The 17517-nt window shown below is 33.6% G+C and overlaps 1 protein-coding gene across 1 annotated transcript in view; it reads left to right on the top strand.

The window, feature by feature from the left end:
- LOC127850894 (myosin-11-like) overlaps positions 1–17517 on the top strand; it is a 160915-nt gene that overhangs the window by 84091 nt on the left and 59307 nt on the right. The gene's annotated exons all lie outside the window — the stretch shown is intronic.

The raw sequence follows: 17517 nt of genomic DNA, 5'->3' as shown, positions 1-17517 counted from the left end.
GGGATTTTCGTTTTTCAGCGTGTGTTTTTACCATGCTGGGAATAGGACCAGTTTTTTTTAATAAAAAAAAGATTTTATTTGCGTGTATTTTTGCAACAAATACCATAATGTTGAGTGTTTTTAATATGATATTTGCTAAATTAAAACTTGTAGAGCTGGATAGGGATGAACCGAATGTTGAGATAAAAAACGCCTTCAATTTGGAACTTTTGGCTGTCACTTGGTAAAAATAAATCCTTTTTAAATTGAAAATGGGGCAGAATTGTGACTCCATATTTTGACAATAAAATTCACAGTATTTTCCCAATTTTGGATGCATGTTTTGGTATTTTCAAGATTACGAAACAATGACTTATAAATATTATGTCTTTCGCTATTATGCGACTTTATTTTTTGTTATGAACTAACATAAAATGAAAATTCATATATTTTTGTTTGAAAGAATGCTAGATAAATGTTTAAAAATAACATAAACATTGGACAAATAAATTTTGTTTTCGATGATATATAACCTGATGTTATTTATATTCAGTGATTTGTGTAATTTCGCAGTTAAATATTAATAGTGGTTAATGAGGAACACTCGGAACACATGCAATGACAGCAAAAGTATTGGCCATGAAATGAATAATTAATTGATTGAAAGCAAGATGAGCATAAAATCTACGTAACTGTTGTGGGTTTTAAAAGACGCGTGACAACAATTTATTGTGTTTCTAGAGTTTCTTATGAATGGAGTGTTAAAGAGGATTTTCTGAAGTGGTTTATGATTTGTTTCATATGAGAAAAGAGTAATTTTTTGTGCATTCAATTGTCTTATATGTTCACAAATTGGTAACAAATAATACATATCTAAAAGATTTCTTCAAATTAAAAAAAACACATCTTGAAACAGCTTACTGATATTAAATAATGAATCGTATTGGAAGGTTAATATTGCATTTGAGCAAGAAGATCACATTTAGTAAGAAATGCTTTTAAAACTTTGTTCATGCAGTCCTTTGAGTTAGATTGGGTTCATTAATAATTATTTATGAAAATTATGCAAAGTTTTCAATTGGATCAAGAATCCAGTTTATACAGTGATAATTGAAGGATTTTTTATATTAAACAAATTTGATCAAATTCACAGGTAAAAAAATAATGATAGAACTTTTTTCCTCTCTATCATGGAGTGTGAAAAGTGGGATCAGTATAATTATTAGTCCCCTACCGGTTTCACCGGAGGGGACTTATGGTTTTTGCTCCGTCTGTCAGTCAGTCAGTCTTCACACTTTTCTGGATCCTGCGATAACTTTTAAAGTTCTTTTTTTTTTTCATGAAACTTTAAACATGGATAGATGGCAATATGGACATGATGCACGTCATTTCATTTTGTTCCTAAGTCAAAAATTCTGGTTGCTATGGCAACAAATAGACTAGAAATACTGCTGAAAATGGTGTTTTTCTGAATCCTGCGATAACTTTTAAAGTTCTTATTATTTTTCATGAAACTTGAAACATGGATTGATGGCAATATGAACATTATGCACGTCATTTCATTTTGTTCCTATGTCAAAAATTCTGGTTGCTATGGAAACAAATATATATATACAAAAATCTGAAAATGGTGGAATTTCTTACAATGGTGGAGCCAGTAGGGGACTTATATTGCTTGGCAATAGTCTTGTTACTTTAACCCTATTGATCTGGTAAAAAATACATTGTATCATGATTATCATAAAATCCTCAGTTCCATTTGAAAAGGACATGTTACTAAAAACAGTCTCCGATGTCTGACAATTCAATGACATTGTTTACCAGCAGATAAACAACAACAAATAGAAAATGCTTCCAAACATGAGCATATTTGGTATTAATTATTATCGGTATGAAATAATTTCAAGAGAAAACTTGAATTGACAGTTGCCATTTATTAATCTTCAAGGAAATCACTGACAATCAATAACATTGTGGGCTAGAATTCGAAAGTGACAGCACTATAATGAGACGAAGATTAGGTAATATTATAGCATCCCTGTGGAACTGCATGGAAGAACAACATGAATAGGATCTGTTAATTGGATTGATTGCTTTTTGCTGTTCACAATACCTTTGGTTTAATGCTTTGGGGTAAATTACAGTCTTTTGATTTAATAGCATTGATTTGGGTTCAATTTCTCAACTTTGGGTACATTTATTCAACAGAAATAAATGAAAATACAAAGAAATGATTGGCAATGTAATTGATGTAATCAGAAAACTGATTTCTTTAATATTACGTAATGATATTTTATTTTTGTATGCCTATTTAAGCTGTAATAGACTTGTTTTTGTTTACAGTTGGAATAGCTATATGAGCCTGTAAAACTCTTCTGCATGCCATTAGCATTGTATGTTTTGTTGTAATTAAGGAATTTAACAGAAAGTTATGAAAATAAATCAACCATAAAAAAGTTGAAGTAAAAAAGATCAATGTAATGTATGAGTGTGCTTAGTTCCATAAACAGTGCTGAATGTTGTCCATTGGTGGTGTTGATATAGTTAAATTGATTTTAAGAACATGTGGAGGGATTTCAGTAATTTGACCATACAAGAACAAAAATATAGTGAAAACAATACATGAGAAAAAAGTAATTTCCTGGAATACCGCTTAAAGGTGCTTAAAAAATAAAAATTGTGATCTTCTTGTGTATTAAAGCAACATTTACCAGTGATATTCAAGACAATGTTACTATGGAAACAGTAAAACTTTCTAAAAACAGACACACTAAGATACATGAACAACGGGAAAGTTCTGAGGTCAAGGTTACCCGACTTGAATGGGTTCACAACCCGTCTGTTTTTGCAGCAGTTTTGGATGTATACAGGAGGAGAAAGCCTGTGAAATCTGAAATACAAATGGTCGAAACCCACCCTAGTGTCAACCATCATACACCTAGGAGGGTTCTCAGAGTAAGCTTTTATTGACCTACTAAGATGCTTTGGTGTATTTTCAGTTTTGATGTTGCTTTATCAACTGTGGGTGGGTGTATCTGTTTGTTCAGGTTAATTGGTTTTGTTGCTCTGTAACTTTAATTTTTATGCCCCTGGATCAAATGATCGGGGGGTATATTGTTTTTGGCCTGTCTGTCTGTTATTCTCTCACTCTGTCATTCTTTCCCAAAACTTTAACCTTGGTTAAGTTTTGCGATAACTTTTGCAATATTGAAGATAGCAACTTGATATTTGGCATGCATGTGTATCTCATGGAGTTGCACATTTTGAGTGGTGAAAGGTCAAGGTCATCATTCAAGGTCAAAGGTCAAATATATGGCTTCAAAGCGACGCAATAGGGGGCATTGTGTTTCTGACAAAAACATCTCTTTTTAATGTATGGAATGATTTCTATCTTTGAGAATATTATTCCCCCGTTGCTGCCGTTGCCTGAAGGTTTGTCACTTATAACTCCAATACTCCTTGTTTGAAGTTAAGGTCACATTATTCAATGGCAATGGTCATAAGCACACAGTCTTTTGTCATAAGGGCACTTTCGAGCATGCCGTCGTATCCGGAATGCTCCCTGTTGCATATTAACTTTTTAGATAATAAATCATTGTTAGAATATATTATTTCCATTATTATTAAACCATGCAAATAAAATGTCTACAATGAGGAATAAATTAATAACAATGTAATAAGTTATTATTATTAGTTATCATTATTTTACTCTGTGTTTATCTAATTATATGTGCTTAAAATCATTAGAATATACACACATAGTCTAGCCAAAAAGCATCAAATATGACTATACTTCTATATACCATAAATCAACGAATATAATACGCACTTTTTTAACTGCCGATTTTTTCTTCAAGTAGGGGGTGCGTATAATATACAAGTTTAGAGTAGAACAAAAATTTTCCTGTGCAAATTTTCAACTTTATCGCTGTTATTCTCTTCGCAGCAGCCATTTTGAACTACACCATTACATCAAAGGGGTGCAACAGGGCTAGCACTGTCGTTCGCCATTTGAGTCATTTGCGAAAATATTGAGAATTTGGCTCAATAAAAATCTTATTTGTTAAAATGCGAAAATCTAGTAAAATTTCATTGAAAACATCCGCCATTTATATCGGACTGGTTTTCTATATTTGTCTCTTTGTTTTAATGAAAGTGTTCGCAATTCGAACAGTAAACGAAACCCGGTCTGTACCCGATTATGAGACATCGCTTGACATTATTGTTATTGAAGTGCGCATGGTAGCTGGCCAATCAACATTGAGCTTGCTTACACATGAAATGACCTTGTTGAATGAAACGTGAGAACAGGAGGAGCTATCGGATAATATTGAGTCATCCATGCGCAGACACTGTATACTTTGAATACACAGTTAATATCGTCGTCTGCCTACAAAATAGCGACTGGACGCTAAGTCGTATAAAGAGATTAGCAAATGAAAAAAAACAACTGACAATACCCGTAAATAAATATTTCTTAGCTGACCACTATTTATCTTTCTACCGCATATTTACCATATCTGAAGTAAAGAGTGGTTATTAAATAATTAGTTTTATGATGCTAATAGAGTCTATTACACCTGTCTGCCGATTGCCGCATTAAATTGAAAGGTGATAAGTAATTAATTTGTTTTTTTACTCCCAAACTAGCCTTAATGACAGCAGCGTATTTCAATTAACCAGATCATGAAAAACACGAGCGGTTTAATTGTATTTTAAGTTATATTAAAGTATCGAGTTTGTAACTCGAAAAAAGAAAAAGTAATTCATCTAGACAACTATAAAAACGGAAGTAACCATTTTGTCCTCTTATTACTTTATTATTATTATAATTATTATCGTCCCGAATATTGTCAAATTGAATTAAATGTGAAAACAAAAAACAGCGTCTCTGCTTCTTTCTTTTGTAATTATGACTGCTGGATGTCAGCAAGGGGCCCATGTGTATCGGTAACAATCAATGGTAATATAAACAATAGACAGATATTTATTGAGCAACTGTCATAACAACAGCACTATAACACATCCCGATCAATATACTGGGGTAACAGATAGTTGACAACACCAAATTGATTTGCTATTTACACAACACAAAAATATATTGACACATTTTTTCGGAAATGGCCGATTTCAGACACTGATTTTCAATTTTTACCGATAAATTTGGACCGAACTTGGGGGTGCGTATTATGCACGAGGGCGTATTATATTTGTGGATTTACGGTATGTTAAGTGTCAAATTATAAATTTAATTTGTCCTCCCAAAAATATGACATTTATATTACTGCTTCTTTAATGTATTATATAATATATAAAAAAAACATTTTGAAATTTATAGTATAAATAGAAATAGAAGGATGGCCAATTTAATGAGAAAATATATGAACTATCATATTTAGTCATTTCAGACATAAATAAGACCACAATCACACCATTCAAAGCATATGAGCTGTGCTACGTGAAAAAAGGGTATAATGCATGTGTGTAAAGTGTCATCCCAGATTAGCCCGCGCAGTCCGCTGCTGCAGGCTTATCAGGGACAACACTTTCCACTTAAACTGGACTGCACAGGCTAATCTGGGTTGAAACTTTACGCTCATGCATTAAAACCTTTGCATGCTGGGAAATTTGTCGTCTGCTAAAATGTCGTCTGCTTAATTTCTAAAATTAGCATTTTTTTCTAAAATTAGCATTTTCTTCTATTTTTTTCAAAGAATATCAGAATAGCAAACAGTTTGGATCCTGATGAGACGCCACGTTCTGTGGCGTCTCATCTGGATCAAAACTGTTTGCAAAGGCCTTCAAAATTCGGTTCCCGCACTGAAAGGGTTAAAGCCTTTTTTCACAGAGCACAGCACATATATTACAGTAGACTCTCTGTAAACCGGACGGTCTCGGGACCGGCCTGATCGTCCGGTTTTCAGAGAGTTCCGGTTAACCAAGAGTACGCATATTGCCGAAATATACATGGTATGCATTGTGTACAGAATCACATAAAAATAAAACAAACCATATACATTTACATGTACCATGTAAAAACTGTACGCAGGTACTGATGATGTTAATTGCATTCTTAAAAAATGTGTTTTTAATCGATTAAAAGCAAAAAAATAATCCATACCGACTTGTTTTGATTAATCCCAAAGTGAGCGTGGTGCTTTATACATGTACGTACGTGGCATTTGTCATATAGGCGAGTGACGACACAAATAAGATTGTTGTAGATACACGATTTATTATTCAATACATACATGTACCACATTTCATAAAACATACACACAAGCAAAACAACAGCGTCATAATTATTTTTTAAGATATTCATAATCTCAAAACCTACTAATTCTGGAAGTTAACGATTTCACGAAAAAGTCCAAGATCACTATCTGCTTGAAAGCACATTTCTCCTTTACGATCTTATTTTCTGCAATGTTAAGAAGGCTATAAGATCTTTTAAAATACCCAGGAAGATCACAAGAAAGTGATCGTCGCAACGGCATGCATTAATTTTTTTAATTAAATTGTTTATCATAGGCGATAATAAATAATTAATAAAACAATCGAGTCAATCACTTTACTTTTTGGTGTTACCGCACGTCTTTTATAGACATTCACAGTTTGTTTTACATTACTTAATCAGACTCCCATAGCGCGGTAACGACTTGACACCTTTATGGCATGTTTAATCCGATTATCGATAATTGAGCGAGCAAAATATTTGACACCGCACTCGCTGTGCTGACTAGGTATTGTTATTTTCACGCCTCGTGCATCTTGAGAATTTAGACCGTCCGGTATACTCAATGTATTTTACGTTGAAAATGACCAAATTTACGGAGATACCCGTCCGGTTTCCGGTTTTCAGAGAGTTCGGTTTATTCAACATTTTTTAACAAAGAAATAGAAGAAGAAAATACGGGACTGGCCCGACCGTCCGGAATCGGGAGAGTTCCGGTATTCCGAGAGTCCGGTATTGGCAGAGTCTACTGTATGAGACACTTTTTTTGCAGAGCATTTGATATGGATTGCGCTAATTATGTGTGTATTGTGACTCAGGATTGGTAATTATCAACATAATATTAAATGACCTGAAACAATGTCAAGTAATGTCGAGGTCATTGAGTCTATAATTGAGCGACTAAAGCCGCAACATCCTCCACTAAGAATAGAGTGGCTTCACAACCCTGTTGTATTTTCTATGGTCCCAAAAACCGAGGACAATCATCGTGTACATCTTGAGCCCATCATTGATCCCAGGGCATAATCACCCCATGTGGTACAGGAAGAATGGAAAAAATGTAAGAGAAAATTGTGACTAATTTTTTTGTCTAACACACAAACACAGGTATCACTCAAATATTGGCAAAATAGTTTTCATCAAATGTGGTTGTGTTTCAGTTTTGTATGAGTCTGACTTAGTTATCACACAATGTCACACAGTGATAGAATAGAAACATTTGGGAGTGAGTTTGGTATTAGCATCAATATCAAAGTATGTCCTTGGCATCTGTTAAGTCAGTGAGACATGTTTATGTTTTATGGTTATAACTCAATGTGGTATTGCTTGAGCAATAAATATGTAAGCTTTAATTATGCCCACCTTCCAAGAAGAGGGGGTATATTGTTTTGCTGGATGTCGGTCTGTCTGTGGGTAGACCAATTTGTTTCCGATCAATAACTTTTCAATGAATTGACCAATTGGCTTGATACTTCACATGTGCATTAAACTTGGACAGTAGATGACCCTTATAGAAATTGGGGTCACTAGGTCAAAGGTCAACGTCACTATCATATGTGTGAAAATTGTTTCCAATCAATAACTCGTTAACGAATTGACCGATTGGCTTGATACTTCACATGTGCATTGGCCTTGTAAGTAGATAAACCCTCTTGTAATTGGGGTCACAGGTCAACATCACACTAAGTGTGAAAATCATTTTGGATCAATAACTCATAAACGAATCCACCGATTGGCTTGATACTTACATGTGCATTGGCCTTGGACAGTAGATGACCCCTATTGAAATTGGGGTCACTAGGTCAAAGGTCATGGTCATTGTCACAATTAGTGGGTAAATTGTTTCTGATCAATAACTCATCAATGAATCGATTGATTGGCTTGATACTTCACATATGCATTTGCCTTGGACAGTAGATGACCCCTATTGAAATTGGGGTCACTACGTCAAAGGTCAAGGTCACTGTCACAATAAGTGTGAAAGTTGTTTCTGATCAATAACTCGTCAACGAATTGAATGATTGGCTTGATACTTCACATGTGCATTGGCCTTGTAAGTAGATAAACCCTCTTGTAATTGGGGTCACAGGTCAACATCACACTAAGTGTGAAAATCATTTTGGATCAATAACTCATAAACGAATCGACCGATTGGCTTGATACTTACATGTGCATTGGCCTTGGACAGTAGATGACCCCTATTGAAATTGGGGTCACTAGGTCAAAGGTCATGGTCATTGTCACAATTAGTGGGTAAATTGTTTCTGATCAATAACTCATCAATGAATCGATTGATTGGCTTGATACTTCACATATGCATTTGCCTTTGACAGTAGATGACCCCTATTGAAATTGGGGTCACTACGTCAAAGGTCAAGGTCACTGTCACAATAAGTGTGAAAATTGTTTCTGATCAATAACTCGTCAACGAATTGAATGATTGGCTTGATACTTCAAATGTTCATTGGCCTTGGACAGTAGATGACTCCTATTGTAATTTGGGCCACTAGTTCAAAGCCCTGTTTGGGGGGCATATGTCTCTGACCGCGGAACTCTTGATATGACTGATTTGGTTGAAATACCTTTCAAGTTTAGTTTCTCATCTGTCAGAACTAGTTTTGTTGTACATCTGTTAGAGACTATTGCGGGTACTATTGCAAGAGGTTCTCAATGAACAGCACAAATTCAAGCGTTAAATTTTCTGCCATTATGGTGAGCACAGGCATCACTGAACAATTTCACAATTAAATGAAAAAATGTGTGTGACACTGGTGTTATTTCACATCTGTTAAGAATCTGAAACATTTGTGTATCACTCAATATTGTACTGATATAACAACAATAATGAAAGAGTAAAATATGACTGATTTTGTCAAACACAATCATGATTTACTGATATAGTAAAATGATTAAATGGTAGTGTTAATTTGGAGTATCAATATAATTGGTTAAGTTTTATATATCTATATGTAAGAGTATCAACAAAGTTTTCACCATTTTTATGTCCCCCACTATAGTAGTGGGGGAAATATTGTTTTTGCCGTGTCTGTTGGTCTGTCTGTTGGTCTGTTTGCGCCAACTTTAACATTTTGCAATAACTTTTGCTATATTAAAGATAGCAACTTCATATTTGGCATGCATGTGTATCTCATGGAGCTGCACATTTTGAGTGGTGAAAGGTCAAGGTCAAGGTCATCCTTCAAGGTCAGAGGTCAAATATATATGGCCAAAATCGCTCATTTTATGAATACTTTTGCAATATTGAAGATTATAGCAACTTGATATTTGGCATGCATGTGTATCTCATGGAGCTGCACATTTTGAGTGGTGAAAGGTCAAGGTCATCCTTCAAGGTCAGAGGTCAAATATATGTGGCCCAAATTGCTTATTTTATAAAAAACCTTTGCAATTTTGAAGATAGCAACTTGATATTTGGCATGCATGTGCATCTCATGGAGCTGCACATTTTGAGTGGTGAAAGGTCAAGGTCAAGGTCATCCTTCAAGGTCAGAGGTCAAATATATGTGGCCCAAATCGCTTATTTTATGAATACTTTTGCAATATTGAATATAGCAACTTGATATTTGGCATGCATGTGTATCTCATGGAGCTGCACATTTTGAGTGGTAAAAGGTCAAGGTCATCCTTCACAAGGTCAAGGTCATCCTTCAAAGTCAAACGTCATATAGGGGGACATTGTGTTTCACAAACGCATCTTGTTAGTAAAGAAAAAAATACAGTAACGATGTAGTGTTAAAAATGAATGACTTATTTTAGAAGTATCACTGAAAAAGAAACACAAATGTTAGCATGTGTGATAAGTTTCAAAATCTCAGGTTTTGTTTCATGTTCGTTAGTCTGTTACCCAAGGCACGGAGAAATCACACTGCTATTTTAATTGCATTATTTAACAAAACTAGCCTTTATTTTTACAATTAATGAAAATAAAGTAAAATTCATCTCTTTTTGAAGTCATCTGTATATTTTAAAACTAAGTTAAACCCCTTATTTGTCAATTCATGTCCACACTCATATTTATCATCTGTTTACTTTCTTGGCAGTCTACTGGGGTAACTCCTGCTCATTTTGTTCAGGATGTAAGTTGGATTTGTGTAATATTGTGTTCAGGATGTAAGTCTGATGTGTGTAATATTGTGTTCAGGATATAAGTCTGATGTGTGTAATATTGTGTTCAGGATGTAAGTCTGATGTGTGTAATATTGTTTAAAACATACAATGTCTATGTTGCACTCAGTTGTGATTGAATGTTGTTGAATTGTTTGGATGTGAAGGTGTTCAAAAAGAGACATACTATTTTATTATTTTCTACAGTTATTTCACCTGCTAATTATGGACAATTGTTATAGTTATTTCCCTTTTGAAATGATCCTCACTTCAATGTGTATACTGTTATTTTGCCTGAAATGATTTTACAAACATCTCCACAATTATGACACATTATTTGACAGAAGCACAATAACCCTTAGTTACTTTCACTTAAATAGTTTTGAGTGTGATGTCCCTTTATGTTATTTAGATGAAATGTTTTTCCACTGTGAGTTTTGTCCCATTCTTTTACTTTGACACAGTTGTTCTTTTGTTATTTCCACTTAAATGATCTTCAGTATAAACTTTTACTGTTATTACCCCTGATATGACCTTCCATCAAATGTTTTTATGGTTACTTACCTTGATGTAACCTTGAATGGAAGGCTATCATAGTTATTTGCCCTGTTATGATCTTCAGTGAAATGGTTGTATATTTGTTTCCCTTATTATTAATTCAACCAAATTTTTTTTGGCAAGTAAGTTAATTATCTTACCCGAAAAATTAATTTTGTGAATGGGCTTTGGATGTTGTTGTTGTTGTTTTTTTCAAACTATAGAAAATGTCATTGTTCCTGTGTTCATGGATATACGGACAAAACAAGCAAACCTATGTGTTTTCTTAGATTACAAACATTAGTTGACAAAAACCCCAGCATTGTGCAATTGTGAAAGGTTGTTTTTGTCATTGCCTGCTACAATGTTTAATTAAATCATTGATTATTCCATGTGTTTTATTAATGTGTGAATGCCTACTGTACTTAATTGTTTAATCAATGCTACTTGAAATTTGTTAGCCATTTTGAATGTTTAATGAACTCTAAGATTTTCCAGACTTACACGATTATTTGCATGTTCAGTGCCACTAGAATTACAAAAGTTCTAAATAGTTACCAAAAAGGGAAAGCCATTTTATTGGATAAAATTTCACTCTGAAACTATGTATTTTTTGCAACAATGGACATAATTAAATTAATGTTAATTTTACAAATAATTGAATATTTGAAACATTCTATAAAGGGTAAATTATTTTATGGATTTTGAATTCAGGTATAGCTAATGCACAGCAAGGTTTGTTGGTGCTATCAGGCAACAGAACTACATGTACCTTGCTATGGTCAATGGTACATTCTAGTAAGGGAGACTACTTTGCTTAACTTGTGAAACACAAGGGAGTTTACTATGATATATTTCTTACCTACTCTCCTTGTATTTACCTCCCTTCACTTGAAAAGAAACCACTATGTCAACAAAAGTCTGTCATATTTGAGAGCATATAATAGATATTAAATTATATATTTATGCATTAACCCTTTTCTCACTCAGAAGCCAAGTGAAAATGGCTATGTGCAAACAGCATAAAACCAGAACAGCTTGCGAGTAACTTGCAGTCTGTTGAGGTTTTATGCTGTTTTCTTCTCATCAGTATCTAATGGTAGGAAATGAAGCCTTTAAAACTTAAATTTAGTAAGTAAGGTTTTTAATTGAAGTTTACTTTCAAAGGGACTACAAATGCGTCAAAATACGTATCTAAGTGGTAAAGGGTTAAACCTGTTTTCCCACAGCGAGGATCAGACAGACATAAATTACAGCTCAAGTGACACTTATCTATGTTTGTCTAAAAAAGATAAAAAAAGACAATTTAACCATCACAACTTTAAATTAATGAACCATTACAGCAATATGTCCAGTTGATATTAAAGTTATTTCTCGATAGGGACAGAATAATATTTATCTATAATTGTTTTCACAATACATGTAGATACACAAATACAAAAAATGAAAATGTAAGGAAACCAGAAACTTTTTAACAACGCACTGTAAACATAAGTAATGCTTATTAGGGTTGTTTTTAGAAATTTCAAAGTCTAAGTTTTTTAATATGGCTGATTAAAACATTGCTTCAAAACTACTGGTGCATCTGAAACATTGCTTCAAAACTACAGGTGCATCTGAAACATTGCTTCAAAACTACTGGTGCATCTGAAACATTGCTTCAAAACTACTGGTGCATCTGAAACATTGCTTCAAAACTACTGGTGCATCTGAAACATTGCTTCAAAACTTAACTGGTGCATCTGAAACATTGCTTCAAAACTACTGATGCATCTGAAACATTGCTTCAAAACTACTGGTGCATCTGAAACATTGCTTCAAAACTACTGGTGCATCTGAAACATTGCTTCAAAACTACAGGTGCATCTGAAACATTGCTACAAAACTACTGATGCATCTGAAATATTACTTAAAAACTACTGGTGCATCTGAAACAGTGCTTCAAAACTACTGGTGCATCTGAAACATTGCTTCAAAACTACTGATGCATCATTTTATGAGTGCTATCAATGTGTTGTTGGATTGTAACTGTGAAGGGCTCTTAAACCTTTACCCCTTAGATACCTATTTTGACGCATTTGAAGTCAGAAAGTTAATTTTACTTAAAGACTTCTTACTATATGCAAGTGCAAAGGCTTCATTTCCAACCCTAAGATACAGATGAGCAGCAAAGAGCATACAACCTGAACAGATTGAGAGTTACTAAGTTACTGGCAGGCTGTTCTGGTTTTATGCTGGTTGCAAAAGCCATTTTCTCTATGCTTCTGATGGGGAAAGGGTTAAGTCAAGGGGTGGGGGTATTCTTACAGAATCTATGCCTCCAATGTCAATAAATAAATCCTCTTCAATACAATTACTAATTTCCTGTAGTTAATTGCTTCAATTGATTACTTCCCTTTGAAAGATGATAGAAAATTGTGCTTTCACTAATTGATTTGCAATTGGAACAAGTTACCAGTATTGGAGCAATTGAGCGGAATCCAAATCTGTGTCAGTATAATGGGGTTCCAGATTGTTGCATACTGACTTATCTGTTCTTTGTAACCAGCAAAGATATTTTATTGTAACTCTGGTGCATTGATTTTTTTCAAGCAGTTGATTTGCATTGGAAAACAGTCAGAGGGTATTTATGCCATTTGACAGATTTTATCAAGAAATGACAGCAGTAAATTTCTTGCTGAAAATACAGAAACAAATATGTTACATTCTTGTTGGTGGGTTTTGAATACAAATATATTCAATTGCATCTTAGATGACATGGCTTGAAACTCATTTTTCTACTGCATGAAGTTCTTTGTGACCTTTGTTCTTTAAATACTCTCTTGTAAAGAGGGTATGAAATGTCTTTTCACAGAAAATGCAAAAGACCACCACAAATTTCAAGGGCCATGGACTATAGAACTGTTGCATACAAATGGATATTTCTACTTGTTAACACGGTTTTAAACAAGTTCAATACCTGGTTATTAGATTGGCATATGGCAGGTTCCAGGGCATGCTGGGGGAAAGTATCAAAACAGGTTGTTTCTGGTCAATGATTTTGGTTTTCATTGACCAATCCCAGTGAAACTTGGCATAGAGCAAGTTTGCATTGAAACTTAGCTACATTGTGATTGGTGCCTGTTCGGTAAAGGCCAAGGTCACTGTTATTGAATGTAGAAAAAAAGTTTCTGCTACATAACTTTTATTTAAAAAAATATGGCCTGATGCCTTAAGGAGCTGTTTCAATACGCAACCATAAGCTCAATGCTTTTCTTGATCTGAACTATTCCATCTACAAAATCAAAGCTCAAATGTAACAAGCGTTATCATTGGTCCATATTTTACCCTGTGTCAAAGTTGGCAAGTAAGAATTTGTCCTCAGCTCTTAAGGCCAGATTTATTATCTTTGAATATTGTCAAACAAATATTTAGGGTGTTAAATTCGTTTATTTTTATATAGATCAATGATGTCATTCCTCCTTAAGACCCTATAGAAGGAATACGTTCATGTCCACATTTATGTTACGTGCAAAAAGTTTTGATTATATGTATATATAATCTTGCAGTTGAATTATCAGGATAAAGAGTATTTTATTTTACATCTGTATTGTTTTTAGCAACCATCAGTTTCATTCGGAGAAGCTGCTTCCTGGCTTAATAACAGAAAATATAAATTGATTTTTCGTATTTGTCCCATTCAGGTATTATTGGCAATGAGAGGCCTTTTATCTCCTTGTTTGAATAAGATGTTACCGTATTAACTGTGCTGTCAATATTGTGTGCCGTACTCTGTAACCAATATAGTGGGCTGCTGGGGCTGGAAAGTGATCTGGAATTATTAATTAATTTCTTAATTAAGTAATATTTGAAGAAGAAAAAAACAATCAATTGTGACTATTAATTAATTAATTAATGTTTGAGGAGGAAAAACAATCTATTAGTTGTGAGTTATGTGAGGGAAATTAATTTGTGGAGAAAAATCTTTTGTTGTAATAACTGCCAAAAAAATATGTGGCGGAAGAAATTTCTTGCAATCAATACTTAATTAACTTGTTGAGAATTCTAATTTGTTATTATAAAAGCATTACTAACAATAGAAGAGATTACAGTGCTCCAGATAAAATTTGAAAAGGCCAAGAGGGGCTATTTTGTCAAAAGGGCACTTTCAACGCGCAGAATTTTGCCAAAAGAGCACTTTCGAGTGCTTGGTCATATCTGGAATGCTTCCTGTTGTATATTAATTTGTATGTTATTAATAACTGTTAGAGTACATGTATATTATTTCCATTATTATTAAACCATGCAAATACAATTTGTACAATGAGGAATTAATTAATTACAATGTTACAAAAGAACAAAAGATTTATAAATTATAATATGTCTTACAAAATTTATTTATTTTTTAAATAATAAAAGGGCAGGGTGGGCATGGAAAGGGCAGGGCGGGGCTTTAGAAGGGGGGGGGGGGGGGCACCCATCCATTTAGGCCTAGCTGGAGCACTGGATTATAATCAGTCACTCAGGGTATAGTTAAAGAAAGAAAAAAAAGCATTCTGTTCAAAGTCAAAACTGTCATCTTTTTATATAATTTATGAAGTTTATCTAATAGTGTCAGGAATTGTCCTTGTCAAACATCATTCAGAGACTGCACTCAAGATCTTTTCAAAGACACAAAGCACCCAGGAAAGAGACTTAAGAAAGATTCTCTAAGCCTGAGGTTTTTGTCTCAGTCAAGCTAATATTAATTGGTTTATCCAAAAAGTAAATTTCTGCAGACTTACTGTTTTGTTTGATTCATCTTGTCTTCTAAAGTTTACCTAATATTTTGCTAAAAAGGAATGTATATGCATGCACATAATTCTTTGACATGTGCTCTGAAAATAAATATACCACTTCTATTGAGGCATACAAGATAACTTTTGAAGCTGTTGTATGTGCAAGTCATTTTAATATCATATAATGATTCCTCTTTTGCAACCATACATAAAGCTAAACAAAAAATCTAAACAGTTTTGCCGACATTCTGTATATAAAGCATTCAGTTCTTTCCTTCAAAAAGCATGACATGTTGTCCCAGTGAATTTGGACCAGAATGCCTGTAACAACGTTTGAACTTGCTCAATGTGATGATTTTTCAAATATTTACAGCATTCAATTCATAATGTGAATATTCAAACACTAGTTGATTTGTTGAGACTTTTGTTATTTATTAGTAAATAATTGACTATTCATCACATGTAGGCATAGTGGAATAAGTTAATATTTCTCTTTTATATTAGAGATTTATTTTAAATTCTTTAATATTGACTGGACTGTTTTGGTCTGTTTTGTCTAGTTCTCGATACAGGCATCATTCTGTCAAAACATAATTGACATTGGAGTCATTAAGATTATTAATTGAATTTTAATGGTATCTACATTTTCAACAGTTAACGTTTGGTTTCCAAACTTAATTTACATTAGTGCACAGTTTTTACTCAGACGGATAAATAATTAGAATGGAAAAATGAATAAAAAATATAAGGTCAGTACTTTGTTAAATTTAAGGTTATATAATGCAGATTTCATTTAGAGTTTAGAACATGTTCTTTATGTTAGATCAAATGGACATGTAAAATACAATTTTACTATAAAAAAACAACAACAGGAAAATGCAATTACAAAGTATACACTGCTTTTGTTAATTATCACACCAGATTTTTTAATTGCAACACATGTATAAATGTCAATTTAACAATAACTACTTGTTTTTCCTCCACAAATAACAGTAAGTGTTACAATTGTAATACAATTTAAGTTCCTCTCAACAGATTTGACACAATTTCAGAAACTGACCTAATATTCACTGCAAATATTGAAAACATTGAACTATTCACATATAAATAAGCAAAAGTTGAATACAATAAGGGATGACAAAATATTATATCACATTGAGGTAATTATGAAGCACAAGCAGCTTTTGTGATGATATGAATGTCATAGTGGATCACCTAGAATGACTTTGAAGGGAAAGAAGAAGGTAATGAAGGATTTGATTCTCAAACTTTGCCATGCTCATATCTTTTGTAGCGACTTATGTTAGCATTTGCATCAATCATATTATGCATATCAATCAGTCATAAGTATGACATTGTTGCAAGAGACGCCAATCTTCCTTGAATGTCTTTTTTTCATAAGTCATGGCTGTAATTCTAAGCAATTTTTGGAGGAAAAGAATCATGACTTTAAAGACTGTGTTTTTACGGTAATATAATCACTAAAACCCTGACCACAGTTTTAGAATTGTAAGATATTGTGTTATTGGTATTTTTGTTGTCTTTTAAGGGCCATGACAATGTTATTGTCATTTCTAAAATTGCCTTGACCAGTAAAACATTTAGTGTTACTATGGTTTATTATCCCCCGCCAGAGGCGGAGGGATATTGTTTTGGCGTTGTCCGTCCGTCCTTCCGTCCGTCCGGCACTTTTGTGTCCGGAGCCATATCTTGGAAGTGCTTTGGCGGATTTCATTGAAACTTGGTATGAGTATATATATGCATAAGAGGATGATGCACGCCAAATGGCATTGTACACCATCTGTTAAAAACAGAGTTATGGCCCTTTGTATCTTGAAAAAATGCTTTTTACTATAGGCACTTTTGTGTCCAGAGCCATATCTT

The sequence above is a fragment of the Dreissena polymorpha genome, chromosome 11, assembly GCF_020536995.1.
Source record: "Dreissena polymorpha isolate Duluth1 chromosome 11, UMN_Dpol_1.0, whole genome shotgun sequence".
Lineage (NCBI taxonomy): Eukaryota > Metazoa > Mollusca > Bivalvia > Myida > Dreissenidae > Dreissena > Dreissena polymorpha.
Note: the sequence above shows the minus strand (reverse complement) of the source record. Positions and strands in the feature narration are given on the sequence as shown.